The sequence below is a fragment of the Pleurodeles waltl genome, unplaced genomic scaffold (assembly GCF_031143425.1).
Source record: "Pleurodeles waltl isolate 20211129_DDA unplaced genomic scaffold, aPleWal1.hap1.20221129 scaffold_72, whole genome shotgun sequence".
NCBI lineage: Eukaryota > Metazoa > Chordata > Amphibia > Caudata > Salamandridae > Pleurodeles > Pleurodeles waltl.
In genome coordinates, this window is record NW_027150393.1 from 645,354 (window position 1) to 661,169 (window position 15,816).

At 47.6% G+C, this 15,816-nt stretch overlaps 3 non-coding genes across 3 annotated transcripts; all 3 read right to left on the minus strand.

Moving 5' to 3' along the window:
* Positions 1 to 10,423: 10,423 nt before the first annotated feature.
* On the minus strand, positions 10,424 to 10,535 carry TRNAL-GAG (transfer RNA leucine (anticodon GAG)). The gene is made up of 2 exons: positions 10,498 to 10,535; positions 10,424 to 10,469 (listed from the first exon to the last, which is right to left on the minus strand). It is a non-coding gene; the product is annotated as a tRNA-Leu (tRNA).
* A 752-nt stretch (positions 10,536 to 11,287) lies between these two features.
* TRNAP-CGG (transfer RNA proline (anticodon CGG)) lies at positions 11,288 to 11,359 on the minus strand. Its single transcript has one exon. It is a non-coding gene; the product is annotated as a tRNA-Pro (tRNA).
* Positions 11,360 to 14,872: 3,513 nt separating this feature from the next.
* Positions 14,873 to 14,944, minus strand: TRNAP-CGG (transfer RNA proline (anticodon CGG)). Its single transcript has one exon. It is a non-coding gene; the product is annotated as a tRNA-Pro (tRNA).
* Positions 14,945 to 15,816: the final 872 nt, after the last annotated feature.

The following is a 15,816-nucleotide window of genomic DNA, read 5'->3' on the forward strand; positions in this document are numbered from 1 at the left end:
CGGGAGAGAAACCCAAAGAGAGGTAGGATCGAATCTCTTCAAAATAAGAACGGCATCGCCGGAGGCAGAGGCACGACCTCTCCCCTCTTTTCCATCACAGAGGGACAACAAAAACCCTCCCGCTGAGATAATAAACTTTCTCCCCCCCCCTCCAGACAACTAATACTGAGGAGGGCAGAGGGGCACGACGGGAGGCACGTGGAGGCGAGGGGACGAGAGGGGTGAGCGACTGGGGGGGCACCGGAGATGAGGAGAGCCAGAGGGAGCCAAGAGAACAGAGATAGAGGAGAAGGGAGTGGACTGACACCAGTGTAAGCCACCGAACATCTATATCCTTATCGGAATCTACGGAGGGAATCTCGGGCCCCACGTGGTCAGACTCTGTAGACAATTGAGGCGATGCCCGGCAACAAACCGAACCATAAACCTGTCAGCAAGCCTGCACGACAACTATTATTCTCAGAAGCGCTACAACACAAACGCCTAACCCCCACGAAGATAAACCCTCAAACATCGCCACCTTTAAACGAGTCCACCACGATGCCTGATAAAGATCAATCCACGACTATGGACAGGATACTACAAGAGATCACCACCGTCAGCCGCCGCATAGAGGGGATGGACGCCTCTATAACTTCATTGACACTAGAAACCAAATCCATGCGATCTGACATTGCCGGCTTTCAATCTAGAGTGACAGGGCTAGAACAACGCATGGGATCACTAGAGACGCAGATCAACACGTCTCAGGTGCGAGAACAAGACTTCATCTACCTTAGGAGCAAACTAACGGACATGGAGGACAGGAGCCGGAGAGACAATATCCGCATACTTGGGCTCCCAGAAAACGAAGAAGGCTCAAATATGCAGACTTTTCTGACCTCCACTCTTCCAAAAATGATTTCATTGGACTTTGACCCGCCGGTAGAATTCCAACGGGCACACAGGATGGGCCCAAAACGCTCTGACAACTCCTCAAGGCCCCGCCCAATCATCGCATGCTTGCTGCGGCATAATCAAACCCGACAAATACTCCAAGTAGCACGCAACCACGCCCTTTCCGAATAGACCAGCACGAGATCCGAATAACCGCCGATTACTCCAATGAAACCAACGAACGTAGAAAGGCTTTCCTAGCCCTACGACCCCGGCTTCGCAAACTAGAGATGAAATACGGTCTCTTTGACCCTGCAAGAATGTGGGTTACAAAAAATGGAGTATCTAAGGACTTTTATAACCCCGACGAATTGAGACTCTTCCTTGACTCTTTCCAATCCCAGCCTATGGACTCTTACAACACAGACAGTGAGCATGACATTGTAGGAGGCAGTGATAGGGCCGAAACCCCCCACTCGGGAATAGAAAAGGTGAAGACGGCTCTACACGACACCGGAGCCAGTCATAGAGGTAGAGACATGGAGAGACTAACTAGATCATATGATGACAGGGGTCAGATTTTACACGCAGTAGTAACCCACACCCAATTATCGGAAAGAGACAAATCCCGCTCTCCTTTAAAGCCTACAACTGGGTCTTCTTGAGAAGGTAACGCGACAAGACGACTTATGGGACTATCGCCAGAGAGTCGAAAATAACAACTATAGACTCCGCGGAAGGATGAGTACCTTTCCAGATCATATGTGTATTACTATTGTAATTGTCTAAGACTGCTAGTATCAATGTTAAAACCAGATACATGAAAAATCTATGCTCTTTATGACTAGAGCCGAGACCCTATAATGGAAACTACCAGTAAATCGTTATTTGCCCTCAGTACACAACAGATGATGATTACTAGAACAGGGATCAGACCCCCACCAACTCACTGTATGTTGAATAAGGGCCCGGTCCCGACCCTATAACCCTATAACAAGGTAACAAGGTAACAGGGGCATTAAACAGATAACAAAAAATAAACACTAATTAACTATCATGGAACTTACCTTACATTCCACACACTACAAAGTATCTCATGGTAGTAAACAACAAAGTATGTGAAACTTTCTTAATACACACCACACTCGACCAGCGCCGACATTAGAACCGTTTAGCCCCCATTATCACCCCAAGGGATGGGACTAGACCACGCAAAGATAAATTAATTCCAATACAGGGACACACAATACGATATAACCTGAAACATATCAAAGCTCCCACTACTTGACTTTACCTTATTCTACAATAAGAAACTGGGGAAAAAAAAAAAAAAAATAGAACACGAGGACATAATACAACATAATAACGCATAACAAAGCGAAATATTATGACATTCTACACTGCCACTCCACACCACATTATAACATCACAATGTAAATTATAAACTATTAGCTATTCTTTTCCCCAGATGTTCGTACCTACCCCCATCCTAATCATTATTACTATCTTAAATTATCATCAACAACAGAACAACTATGATGTTGGCACATACCAAGTAAGACCTTAGTAGGTCAGTATTATGATGTAATAATACACGGCAAGGAGCTAGTAATAGGATGAGAAACGCACTATCCTCGCGTAACCCGGGGCTCAGCTACACTCATTACCTATCCTACGATTAATAGAGAGACGTTTGGCATAATGGCTCCTAACATGATAATGTGATAAGATGCCAGGATATGTTATGTCGATCAACCTAATATGTCATTGAACAGTTGTAAGGCGAGACGAGACGAGGCAGTGTTATAGTTGAAAAGAAATGCTCAGGAAGTATTATATTATACTGTATATTGGTATCTTTATGTACCCATGCATACGCGAGAACTATAATACTCTGTTTGAGCTCTCTCCCCCCCCTCCTCTGCCCTGCCCCCCCCTCCCCTCGCCAGCCGGTCTCGGTCTTTCTGTCTGCCCAGTCCCTACTTTAATTTACGACCCTATCTTATGAACTCCTAAACACCCTACGATATCATACAACATCAAGTACTAGGCACAACATCCTAAACACCATACCCCATCAACACCCGACACCCCCCTTCCTCCTCTCCAGCGCCGCTCAGGTACTATAGTTATTAACCGATCATTACTTCTGCCAATATACACTTTAGTTATATAACTAATACACTAGCCACTAACCACCGATGAACAGACCCACTTCCCGATACATAAACATAAGCACTGCTGTGTGCCCCCCCCACCCCTCCTTATCACCGACATATCGATGACTGGCTGTCTGCTGTTTCCCCCCTTCGCCCCCCCCCGATCGAGACCGCCCGACGGCAGGAGAGCTCCGAGAGAAATCGGTCCCGCCGTTTACAGACCTAACGAACGAAGGAGGTTGGACTCCTAACCTCCCTCATCCCTACCCTTCTCCACTTCTTCCCCCAAATTGCACGCTCTCTTGTCATACTCTCAATCTCAACTTCAGCACACGCATCCATCCCTTCCCCCCCTTCTCCATCTTTTCTTCTCCCTCTCATTTCTCCTTGCCTTCTTTTTCCCTCATATTTCCCCTCCATCTGGCTCTCGTCCTACTTACATTACCTCTCTTCCTTCACCCTCTCCTCTCTCTTCTCTTTCTTCTCCAGAGGATTCCCTTGGCCTCCACCAGCTACTAACCCCCGTATAAAACAAAATAAAATAAAACACCGTATCATATCGAAACACAACTCCCACTCTAACTACTAAGTCAATATCTCCCACCCTCCCTCCCCCCCCCACCAACACCAACCCTGGATCGAGGGTGCTTACTTACTTACTCACAATTAGCCAATATGTCGAAGCCCCACCCTCAAGCGACGCGACCATTACGCATACTCTCTTGGAATGTACACGGCATGACGAGCTATGTTAAGCGGAAAAAGATACTGTCCTATCTTCAATCCAAAAAAACAGATATAGCTCTGATTCAAGAGACTCACCTTGACACTCTGGAATCCAGTAAACTTAAACGGGATTGGTTAGGGAGGGTTGCCTTCAGCTGCCGTCCAACGAGTCAGGAATCTGGAAGTAACGGACCCCGCAAATGTGGAGTGGCGATACTAGTGCGTAAATCCCTCCCGGTCACTATCATTAAAACCTGGAATGATACGGAAGGAAGGTATATATTTGCTAAATTAAAACTAGGGGACACTGTTTTATGCGTGGGATCCGTTTACGCACCAACCGGCCCAAAACGCCCATTCCTTCTACAGCTAAATCGCCTCCTGACAGAAATCGGAACTACTCGATACATAATTGGGGGAGACTGGAATCTCGTCCAAGACGCCATAATGGATAGGACAGGCCCTGTCGATGTATGTAACAATCACGACAGAGCGCTTCTGACAGACCTGACCACTGACGTCGGTCTGGTGGACTGCTGGAGAATACAACACTCGAAAGATAAAGAATATACTTTCTTATCCACCGTCCATGGCACCCAATCGCGTCTGGATTATTTCTTAGTATCACACACTGTAATCCCTCATATACAAGACACCTGTATCCTAGACAGCGGGCTCTCAGATCACTCCCCAATACTAATCCGGATCCAGGTGGGACTCTCCTTCTCTGGTCGTATACCATGGCGACTGGCTGTACACAGATATCGCTCTCCACAAGGGAAGGAACAATTAAAAGCTCATGTAACCACATACATGGCCGAGAATTCAGGCACTGTATCCTCAAAAAGGATCCTAAGGGCGGCAGCAAAAGCAACCCTAAGAGGGAATATGATGCGAGATGCAGCACTGGCCAACAAAGACAGAATAGCCCGCCAAACCACCTTAGAGACCACGATACAGGACCTCACTAAACAATATACCGCCCAACCATCCCCTAGGCTGCGACACGCCTTAGAACAGGCCCGCATGGCACACAATGAACTCTATACATCTCAGGCGGAATACGCACTGCAAAAATTGCGAGGCCGCCATTACGAACAAGGGGAAAAAGCAGGTCGCCTCCTAGCGGCGCAGCTCCGACAAAGAGAGGCAGCCTCTGCCATTGCGGCCATAACATCTTCTTCAGGAGCAGTGCTAACTCGCCCACAAGACATTGTAAACGAGTTCGCCAAGTACTACCGACATTTGTACACTCCTGAAACAACAACAAATCAAACACAAATGGAGACATTTCTTGCCGCGGCCAATCTACCCCGTCTGTCTGAGGCAGGCAGGGCCCTCTTGGACGGTAACATAAGCAAAGAAGAGATAACCCAAGTTATAACAAGCCTCCCCTACCATAAATCACCAGGAGAGGACGGATTCCCTGCGGAATTCTATAAATGGGCTGGGGAGGAGGCAATAACCGCAGTACATGAAGCACTGACGGAAGCATGTCAAGAAGGCTCCCTGGGCGCTCTATCCAATAAAGCCACGATTGTCATCTTGCCTAAGCCAGGGAGAGACCCCCTTCTTTGCGGCAGTTACCGTCCTATCTCCCTTTTGAATGGGGATGTCAAACTCCTAGCCAGTGTTCTAGCAGCGCGGCTCCGCAAGGTGATACCATCATTGATTCACAATACCCAAGTTGGATTTGTACCAGGCCGTACCTCCAGAAATCATATGCGAACTCTTTGCCATACACTGTTAGAATCCATACAATTACCTGACGAAGCCCTAGCCCTGTCCCTAGACGCGGAGAAAGCATTCGACCGCATTGAGTGGCCCTACCTATTCACAACCATGAAGCATTTTGGCCTGGGGGAACAATTTATCTCTAAAGTACGTTTATTATATGACCACCCCACAGCACAGGTTAACTGTGGGGGCATCATGTCAGACCCATTCCCTATCGGAAGGGGCACACGCCATGGATGCCCTTTGTCACCACTTCTATTTTTATTGGCCATGGAACCCCTAGCTGCCACCATACGAAATTCTCACCAAATAAAAGGGATCCATATCACCGGGGGCATATCCAAAATATATCTCTACGCAGACGACATTCTGTTAACAATGTCCGATCTAGAAACCTCGCTCCCAGCATTACTTTCCACTATAGAAGACTTTGCATCCCTATCCGGATATCGGGTAAACTGGGATAAAAGTGAGGCACTCCCATTATCCCGCATAACGACGAGGGCAGCGATACATGGCCTTCAATTCAAATGGACCCCGACCCGCCTTAAATATTTAGGAACGTTTATTAACAGAGGTCTAGAATATATGGTCAGGGACAACATAGACCCCCTTATATCTAAAATGAAACAAGACTTTGCCAAATGGTCCCTACTAGGCCTGTCCATGTGGGGCAGGACACAGGCGGTCAGAATGGTCACCTTACCACGCTTCACATACGTGTTAGGCATGCTTCCCCTACAGATACCTCTTTCCTCACTCCGATTAATAGACGCATCCATAAGGGCCTTCGTCTGGGGCTCCTCACGCCCAAGACTGAAACCTGCAATAATACTGGCACGACGGCTCTACGGAGGATTAGGACTACCCTCGGTAGAACAATACTCTCTGGCCCTACAACTCTCACAGCTAATATATACGCTTCCGGATATAGCCGATCCACCGCAATGGGTGATCACAGAGAAACTCCTATATGGACAGTATACGGAGATGGGAGGAACATACGCCGACCACGTTCCCTTAACTAACCCCATCCTCAAGGCTACAAACACAGCGTGGTGCAGAGCCCATCGACTACTAGGAGTACACCCCTCCCTGCATACTCAGGCTCCCATAGCAGGGAATAAAAGCATTAAAATAGGAGGGACTATTCTCAGATGGCCCCAATGGTCCGAGGCAGGTATCCACAATATATCTCACATAATAGATGGAGATAGCTTCCGCACATTCGCCTCCCTCCAGGAAGAATTCAGTATCCAAAGTAACCAGGAGTGGCGATATCTACAGCTCAAACACTGTATGCGGAGAACATTAGGAACCCCCCCGTGGCTGCTCAAAACCTCACCCATCGTCACCTATCTTCAGAAATGGGGCCGACAAAAAGGCGTCTTGGCTGGCCTCTATGCCGAATTAACTAACCACCTTTACTCTCAGCCTTTACTTGAACGACTACGCTTAAAGTGGCAGGACATACTAGAGATAACCTACACGGACGAAGAATGGCCAGACATACTAGAAGCCCTTGACAGGGGCGTACGTGAAGCACGCCTGAAATTTTGCCTATTTAAAATCCTTCAGGGATGGTACTGGACCCCCGTTAAACTCTTCAGGGCAGGGCTGATACCTCACGCGAACTGTTGGAGATGCACAGAGCCATATTGCGATCAACTTCATATTTTATGCCACTGCCCCACGGTACAGTCACTATGGGACGTGGTACGCCTCGCCTTATCGGACTTCATACAGATACCAAAACCGACCCCACCAGCATTTATCATCCTACATGACATTCGCCCGTATCCCTCCCTATCGCGGGCACATAAACGATTAATCCACACGGCGCTAGCCACGGCCAAAATATGCATACTCCGGCACTGGAGATCTAGCATTGCCCCCACACCCATGGAATGGATGACGCCCATGTATCAAACGGCTACCCATGAACGAGTGATTTATAACCTACAGGACCAAGCAGAACAATTTGAGGAGGTCTGGCGCCCATTCTTGAAGAGACCATGAAGCGGCTGGTGGATGACCAACGGATGATCAATGTTCAATGATCAATGATTAGGGAATATTAATTACCAATCACCCTCTGAGAATCCTAGACTCCGGAAACACATTTAATCTTCTACTGCCCCCTCTCTCTCTCCCCAGCTACGCTATCCTCTCTTCTCTCTCTCTTTTTTCTCTCTCTCTATCAATCCACAGGCCTCTAATTTTGTCACATGCCCGAGACCCTGAACTACCCAACATAGAAATACAAGTCGCTTCCTAACACAAACAAGGACTGAGAAATCAACTCATATAAGACGTAGACACTCTCTAACCGACCTTACCATATCTATCATACATATCATCTACCCCTAGATAATAACTTGCTACAGACGGAGAAGTACAGAACGATCTACTCTTAGGCCTGAACAAGCTAGTCTCAGGATACAAAGACCCCCTGCCTACCTCGAGTCTCTTCATTCTACACTCCCCCGTGATTACCCTTCCTCTTTCTCCCTCTTTCTTTCCCTTATCTCCCCCTCCCCATTTCATATGACTATTTTGTCTCTCCCCTATACCAAGACCAACCCCTCCTACACAACCCTATCCTCTCTCCCCCTCCCCTTACCACCCCCCCCCCTCCTGCTTTCCACTCTTCTTCAAAATAAGGGTACACAACTCAACTATGCAACTGGGAATTTTTACTTACCTGACAGTACATGTATATATGCTTACAATGGAAATAATTGTGGTAAACGAACAAAAACAATGTTTTGAAAGCTAAACAGTTTGTTTATATGCTGTATGTACCGCCTTATATATTCTTAATAAAACTTTTGAAACTTAAAAAAAAAAAAAAAAAAAAAGCAATTACTTCAATCCTAAAAAAAAAGAAAAAAAAAAAAAAGAAAATGCTATGGTGTTGCTGTGGCACACTCACAGCAACACCCATTGCACGCCCCTTCCAGGGAAAGCGCTGAATGCTAAGGTGCCGTATTTACAAGGTGGTGTTAAGCCACAAAAAGTGGCTGAACGCCATCTTGTAAATACCGCGCAGTGCATAGTGCCACCGGGGCGTCACTAAAAGTGATGCTCCGTTGGCGATTGGGCCTTGTAAGTCTGGCACCTTATTTGCTCAAGGTGTGTGTTCTTGGTGAGGGCAGGAAAGCTATTTTCGCTCTCATACCTTCCTTCCTTGGCTGGCTTGAATGCGGTAGGCTCAGGCTTCAATGCAAAGGTCAAACAGTGAGCAACTGACTGACGTAAGCTGGCGCAACTCCTCTTGGTGAGCTGTGACAGATGCTCCAGGAGCGTAGTACTTCACAATGGTGAGGGATAGACACAGTCTCTTTTATCTCAGCTTGCCTGTCAGCTGAGTCAGGAAATGCAAATACTGGGAGAAAGCCCAGCGACTTGCTGTATTTGCTTGGCTTGGAACCAGGGACCTTTTGCATGTGAGGTGCGCATGATAACCACTACACTACACAAACAGACACACTTGCCGGCTTGCTTCATGTGGCTATGCATTGTACTGGAACCACCACACTATGGAAACAGACACACCTGCTTGCTTTATGTGGCTCTGCATTGGACTGGGATGCAAGGACTGAGGGATAATGTTCATGACGCTCAAAGCTGAGCCTTCCGGAACACGATCTCTTGCCTTGGAAGAAAGGAACTGGCATCACTTTCATTCCAAGAGGTGATTTCAGAACTGGACCTGAAATTACCATGGAGAAGCACTGTGCATTTAATGTTCCTATGAGCACTGCTGCTCCAGCACAGAAAAGCAGTTGCAAAGAAATCTCGCATACCTTCATGATGCTGAACCGTCTCAACGCAGGTATAAAGCATGTATTGCATTGCAACATGACATCTTACAATAGTGAAAAGCAGAAATACTCCTGTTTAAAACACAGACTAAACCTATAAAGGTAAGGGTTTGTCTGGGATTTGAACCAAGGTCCTCTCACACCCGAAGCGAGAATCATACCCCTATACCAACCAGACTGCTGCTGCAGAGGCATTTGAAACATCTTCTGAAGCGTCTTTCAGAAAAGCAGGGCCATTCGGAGGCTCTCTCTCTAAGCGTGCCATAGCAATTGATGTTTTCTGTCAAGGATTTTTTGTTTGTCTCTAGCAAGGAAAGAGGTAGTCAAGATGCCCTGTGCCAGTGAGCTGAACTAGGGCACTGATGTGAAAAGCAGACCCTTTCTGGTAGTTGTAACCCTCTGCAAGTCCTGGACCCTTGCAACTTAGACTTTCAGACCAGAAGCACTGAAGGGCCTGCTAGCTCTTGAGCCAGAGAAGCATGCCTCTTGGATTCAAGCACACTTGCTCGCTCAGCGCTCGATCAGGCGAGATTTATAGTAGTGGCTCATAGGCCTGAAACACTCACTTGGGAGACGCGGGGTGGCTGATTTCCCGGAATGGCCTTGATGGGGAAATCACATCCTTTCCCCCGCCTCATTTCAGAATTGTGTGCAAGTCGCAAGACAGTGTTCAGGGGTTCATGGGTACTGCCTACTCCCAGCTGCCTCTCTGTCTTCTTCATGTAAATTGCAAGTCACGAGGAGGCACCATTGCCAATATGCTCCGCCCACCTAACCAAGAAACCCAGTTTGAGCTTGTCTGCCTGTGTTGTTGCAGGGGCAGTGTCTTCTTTGCCCAAAAGGTGGCAGGAGAGACTCACTTCAAACGATAGAATCAACTGCTTAAGTAGAAACCAGCATGGTAGTTACTGTCATAAAGTGCAGCTCTAACAGAAGGTGTGCCTGAGATGCCCCTTCCAGTAATACACAGAATTTTGATTGAGGGCCCAGCCGATGGGTTGGTGGATTTCTCCTCACATGCCACAGCAGCTTCCAAAGATAGTGGTGTGAGGAGCTGGCTGTGCAAGCAGAGCAAGATTTAAGGGAAGAAAACACACCTATTAGGAGTGGGATTTGAACCCACACCTCCATGAAGAGACCAGAAGGCTCAGCTTCACTGAAGATCAAGCTCTCCTCAGTCTGGCACCTTAGACCACTCGGCCATCCTGACAGCCAAAACATTGTACAGGTCTGACTCTTCAGTCTGCACTTGTTGATGCTGCCGCTTGCAATGTTCCTATCAAAGTCACAGCTTTAAAGGCCCCACAATATAACATGGCCAAGAAAAAAAAAAAAAACAGAACAAGAAACAAGGCACATGCACGACCACCGAGGGATGCAGATAACTTTTTATCGTCCTGCAATAGTAAAGCACATTTTACACAGGTCACAAGTTTTTAAAGGTCATTTCTGTCTAAGTGTGCATTGAGAGAGACTGAGGTTTTAGTGAGCAAACACAAAAGCTACTGCTGCCCAGTGTCGAACCGGGGACCTTTTGCGTGTGAGGCAAATGTGATAACCACTACACTACAGAAACAAGCTTGCTGGCTTGACTGAAGGAGCACAGTTCCTCTCATATGTTTGCCCGATTTCCTCTATACTTGATCAGCAGTTGCTCAGAATGCGAGGGGTAAGTGTGAAAATTGCAGCGGTGTCAGCCAGCATGCATACACTCAGACGTCCTGAAAAGTCACAGCTGCGGGCAGAGATAGACAAATATCTGATGCCTAAATGCCAGGAACGCAAGCCTGTGAAATCATCACACAGGGCGCACTGAGAGCAAGCAGGGAGGAAGCCAAGGCATTGTAATCCATTTTTCGCCTGAGGCAAAAAATATGTTTTGCGCAACAATGCTTCGAGTGGAATGAGAAATGTTGAGGGGTTGTGTATTTTGAGCAGGATTTGATTGTTTTCCGCTAAAATGGGCTCGTCTGGGATTTGAACCCGGGACCTCTCGCACCCGAAGCGAGAATCATACCCCTAGACCAACGAGCCTGGGGACAGAAACGCTACAGCTCCCACCCTGCTCCGAGGGTTGGTGGCAGAGAGTGTGAGACTACATCCCAAAGCAAGAAACGCCACATGGTGCTCTCTTCTGCAGTATGACTAGAGTCATTTGCATGGTCGTCATCGAACATGACATAAAAAGCCTCTATCCTTTAGACATTTTGTCCCAGATTTACAAGAAAATGACTGAGCGCGATGCTGTGCCAAATTTGCAAGCCCCACGCTCCGTCATTTTAAAAATACAGGGAAGCGCCGTATTTAGTAGAATACAGCGCACCCCTGTGCTTCCCCCTGCGCCAGCTTTAAATTAGCTGCTGAGCGCCAACGCAGCCGTTCTTGCACCATGGTACAAGGATGACTGCGCTGAGGGGGAAATTGTTTTTGTGCAGGAAGGGACACCTTCCTGGCCAAAAGAAAAATCTTCAATGGTGATTTGCTCTTACTTCTATGTGTGCTGCAGAATGCAGCACACATAGAAAGAGAAAAAACGAGGAGAAATGAAAACATTTCTCCTCAGTGCGCCACTCTAACGATACCCCTGGGATGGCGTTGGATTTTGGCGCTGACGCAGATTTACGACAACTCCTAAATCTGGAGCAGCATTAAAATGCTATGGTGTTGCTGTGGCACACTCACAGCAACACCCATTGCACGCCCCTTCCAGGGAAAGCGCTGAATGCTAAGGTGCCGTATTTACAAGGTGGTGTTAAGCCACAAAAAGTGGCTGAACGCCATCTTGTAAATACCGCGCAGTGCATAGTGCCACCGGGGCGTCACTAAAAGTGATGCTCCGTTGGCAATTGGGCCTTGTAAGTCTGGCACCTTATTTGCTCAAGGTGTGTGTTCTTGGTGAGGGCAGGAAAGCTATTTTCGCTCTCATACCTTCCTTCCTTGGCTGGCTTGAATGCGGTAGGCTCAGGCTTCAATGCAAAGGTCAAACAGTGAGCAACTGACTGACGTAAGCTGGCGCAGCTCCTCTTGGTGAGCTGTGACAGATGCCCCAGGAGCGTAGTACCTCACGATGGTGAGGGATAGGCACAGTCTCTTTTATCTCAGCTTGCCTGTCAGCTGAGTCAGGAAATGCAAATACTGGGAAAAAGCCCAGCGACTTGCTGTATTTGCTTGGCTTCGAACCAGGGACCTTTTGCATGTGAGGTGCGCATGATAACCTCTACACTACACAAACAGACACACTTGCCGGCTTGCTTCATGTGGCTATGCATTGTACTGGAACCACCACACTATGGAAACAGACACACCTGCTTGCTTTATGTGGCTCTGCATTGGACTGGGATGCAAGGACTGAGGGCTAATGTTCATGACGCTCAAAGCTGAGCCTTCCGGAACACGATCTCTTGCCTTGGAAGAAAGGAACTGGCATCACTTTCATTCCAAGAGGTGATTTCAGAACTGGACCCGAAATTACCATGGAGAAGCACTGTGCATTTAATGTTCCTATGAGCACTGCTGCTCCAGCACAGAAAAGCAGTTGCAAAGAAATCTCGCATACCTTCATGATGCTGAACCGTCTCAACGCAGGTATAAAGCATGTATTGCATTGCAACATGACATCTTACAAGAGTGAAAAGCAGAAATACTCCTGTTTAAAACACAGACTGAACCTATAAAGGTAAGGGTTTGTCTGGGATTTGAACCAAGGTCCTCTCACACCCGAAGCGAGAATCATACCCCTATACCAACTAGACTGCTGCTGCAGAGGCATTTGAAACATCTTCTGAAGCGTCTTTAAGGAAAGCAGGGCCATTTGGAGGCTCTCTCTCTAAGCGTGCCATAGCAATTGATGTTTTCTGTCAAGGATTTTTTGTTTGTCTCTAGCAAGGAAAGAGGTAGTCAAGATGCCCTGTGCCAGTGAGCTGAACTAGGGCACTGATGTGAAAAGCAGACCCTTTCTGGTAGTTGTAACCCTCTGCAAGTCCTGGACCCTTGCACCTTAGACTTCCAGACCAGAAGCACTGAAGGGCCTGCTAGCTCTTGAGCCAGAGAAGCATGCCTCTTGGATTCAAGCACAATTGCTCGCTCAGCGCTCGATGAGGTTCGATCAGGCGAGATTTATAGTAGTGGCTCATAGGCCTGAAACACTCACCTGGGAGACGCGGGGTGGCTGATTTCCCGGAATGGCCCTTGATGGGGAAATCACCTCCTTTCCCCAGCCTCATTTCAGAATTGTGTGCAAGTCGCAAGACAGTGTTCAGGGGTTCATGGGTACTGCCTACTCCCAGCTGCCTCTCTGTCTTCTTCATGTAAATTGCAAGTCACGAGGAGGCACCATTGCCAAAATGCTCATCCCACCTAACCAAGAAACCCAGTTTGAGCTTGTCTGCCTGTGTTGTTGCAGGGGCAGTGTCTTCTTTGACAAAAAGGTGGCAGGAGAGACTCACTTCAAACGATAGAATCAACTGCTTAAGTAGAAACCAGCATGGTAGTTACTGTCATAAAGTGCAGCTCTAACAGAAGGTGTGCCTGAGATGCCCCTTCCAGTAATACACAGAATTTAGATTGAGGGCCCAGCCGATGGGTTGGTGGATTTCTCCTCACATGCCACAGCAGATTCCAAAGATAGTGGTGTGAGGAGCTGGCTGTGCAAGCAGAGCAAGATTTAAGGGAAGAAAACACACCTGTTAGGAGTGGGATTTGAACCCACGCCTCCATGAAGAGACCAGAAGGCTCAGTTTCACTGAAGATCAAGCTCTCTTGAGTCTGGCACCTTAGACCACTCGGCCATCCTGACAGCCAAAACATTGTGCAGGTCTGACTCTTCAGTCTGCACTTGTTGATGCTGCCGCTTGCAATGTTCCTATCAAAGTCACAGCTTTAAAGGCCCCACAATATAACATGGCCAAGAAAAAAAAAAAAAACAGAACAAGAAACAAGGCACATGCACGACCACCGAGGGATGCAGATAACTTTTTATCGTCCTGCAATAGTAAAGCACATTTTACACAGGTCACAAGTTTTTAAAGGTCATTTCTGTCTAAGTGTGCATTGAGAGAGACTGAGGTTTTAGTGAGCAAACACAAAAGCTACTGCTGCCCAGTGTCGAACCGGGGACCTTTTGCGTGTGAGGCAAAAGTGATAACCACTACACTACAGAAACAAGCTTGTTGGCTTGACTGAAGGAGCACAGTTCCCCTCATATGTTTGCCCGATTTCCTCTATACTTGATCAGCAGTTGCTCAGAATGCGAGGGGTAAGTGTGAAAATTGCAGCGGTGTCAGCCAGCATGCATACACTCAGACGTCCTGAAAAGTCACAGCTGCGGGCAGAGACAGACAAATATCTGATGCCTAAATGCCAGGAACGCAAGCCTGTGAAATCATCACACAGGGTGCACTGAGAGCAAGCAGGAAAGAAGCCAAGGCATTGTAATCCATTTTTCGCCTGAGGCAAAAAATATGTTTTGCGCAACAATGCTTCGAGTGGAATGAGAAATGTTGAGGGGTTGTGTATTTTGAGCAGGATTTGATTGTTTTCCACTAAAATGGGCTTGTCCGGGATTTGAACCCAGGACCTCTCGCACCCGAAGCGAGAATCATACCCCTAGACCAACGAGCCTGGGCACAGAAGCGCTACGGCTCCCACCCTGCTCCGAGGGTTGGTGGCAGAGAGTGGGAGGCTACATCCCAAAGCAAGAAACGCCACATGGTGCTCTCTTCTGCAGTATGACTAGAGTCATTTGCATGGTCGTCATCGAACATGACATAAAAAGCCTCTATCCTTTAGACATTTTGTCCCAGATTTACAAGAAAATGACTGAGCGCAACGCTGTGCCAAATTTGCAAGCCCCACGCTCCGTCATTTTCAAAATGCAGGGAAGCGCCGTATTTAGTAGAATACAGCGCACCCCTGTGCTTCCCCCTGCGCCAGCTCTAAATTAGCTGCTGAGCGCCAACGCAGCCGTTCTTGCACCATGGTACAAGGATGACTGCGTTGAGGGGGAAATTGTTTTTGTGCAGGAAAGGACACCTTCCTGGCCAAAAGAAAAATCTTCAATGGTGATTTGCTCTTACTTCTACGTGTGCTGCAGAATGCAGCACACATAGAAAGAGAAAAAACGAGGAGAAATGAAAACATTTCTCCTCAGTGCGCCACTCTAACAATACCCCTGGGATGGAGTTGGATTTTGGCGATGACGCAGATTTACGACAACTCCTAAATCTGGAGCAGCATCAAAATGCTATGGGGTTGCTGTGGCACACTCACAGCAACACCCATTGCACGCCCCTTCCAGGGAAAGCGCTGAATGCTAAGGTGCCGTATTTACAAGGTGGTGTTAAGCCACAAAAAGTGGCTGAACGCCATCTTGTAAATACCGCGCAGTGCATAGTGCCACCGGGGCGTCACTAAAAGTGATGCTCCGTTGGCGATTGGGCCTTGTAAGTCTGGCACCTTATTTGCTCAAGGTGTGTGTTCTTGGTGAGGGCAGG